This window comes from Hemicordylus capensis, chromosome 5 (assembly GCF_027244095.1).
Source record: "Hemicordylus capensis ecotype Gifberg chromosome 5, rHemCap1.1.pri, whole genome shotgun sequence".
Classification (NCBI taxonomy): domain Eukaryota; kingdom Metazoa; phylum Chordata; class Lepidosauria; order Squamata; family Cordylidae; genus Hemicordylus; species Hemicordylus capensis.
Window position 1 is genome coordinate 249900301 of NC_069661.1, and position 1138 is coordinate 249901438.

Consider the following 1138-nt stretch of genomic DNA (forward strand, 5'->3'; position numbering starts at 1 on the left):
CTGGGAGGAGTGGGCATGCACATAGAGGAGCCCGGTGGCAAGCCAAGCAGAGCTGGCATTGGCCCGGAGCGTAGGAGGAACAGCACAGGCGTCCAGACCTGGGCAGGTGGCCCGATGGGTCAAGCAGCGCCGTCTGATTATGCTGGCCGATAGAGATGGGAGGAGGCCTCCCAAGGAGCTGGGGTGGAAGTGGGAGGAGAAGAGCAAAGGGATGGGAATGATTTGAAGGGGCAAATAAAGAGCAGGGAAATGGATGCCGAAAGGGTGGGGCTGGGGTTTTCAGCCTGTGATTGATTGATTGAATGATTGAGTGCCGTCAAGTCGGTGTCAACATAGATTCTCTCCAGGATCATCTTTCTTCAATTTGGCCTTTAAGGTCTCTCAGTGATGGATTCATTGCTGTCGTAATCAAGTCCATCCACCTTGCTGCTGGTGTCCTCTTCTTCTTTTCCCTTCAACTTTACGCAGCATTATGGACTTCTCAAGGGTGTTGGGTCTTCATATAATGTGTCTGAAGTATGATAGTTTGAGCCTGGTCATTTGTGCCTCAAGTGAAAATTCGGGATTAATTTGTTCTATGATCCATTTGTTTGTTTTCCTGGCTGTCCATGGTACCCATGGTCTTCTCCAGCACCAAAGTTCAAAAGTGTCAATGTTTTTTTATCTTGCTTCTTCAAAGTCCAGCTTTCACATCCATAGAGTGTCACGGGAAAAACCATTGTCTGAGTGATTCTAATCTTTGTAGGGATAGACACGTCACAGCATCTATATATCCTTTCCAAGGCCTTTGTTGCAACCTTACCTAGTCTGTGGCGTATTTCTTGACTGCTGGATTCTTTACTGTTGACGGCCGATCCTAAAAGGCAGAAGCTATCCACCACTTCAGTGGCTTCATTGTCAATTCTGAGGCTGGTTGCTGTACCCAGCCTGAGAGGCAGCTTTAAAAAGACCCAGACAGTGATGAGGGGCAGAAGTGAGACGGAGGGCTGTGGACTGCTGTCAAGGAGGAGGATTCAGGTCTTGCTAACTCCATCCCCTTTCTCTGAGCCTGAACCTCTGGCATTTCTGTTGACCCCTTAGAGGGGCCCCGTGCTATGCACAGCCAGACATATTCTTCTAAAGCAGCATATAGCAGAGT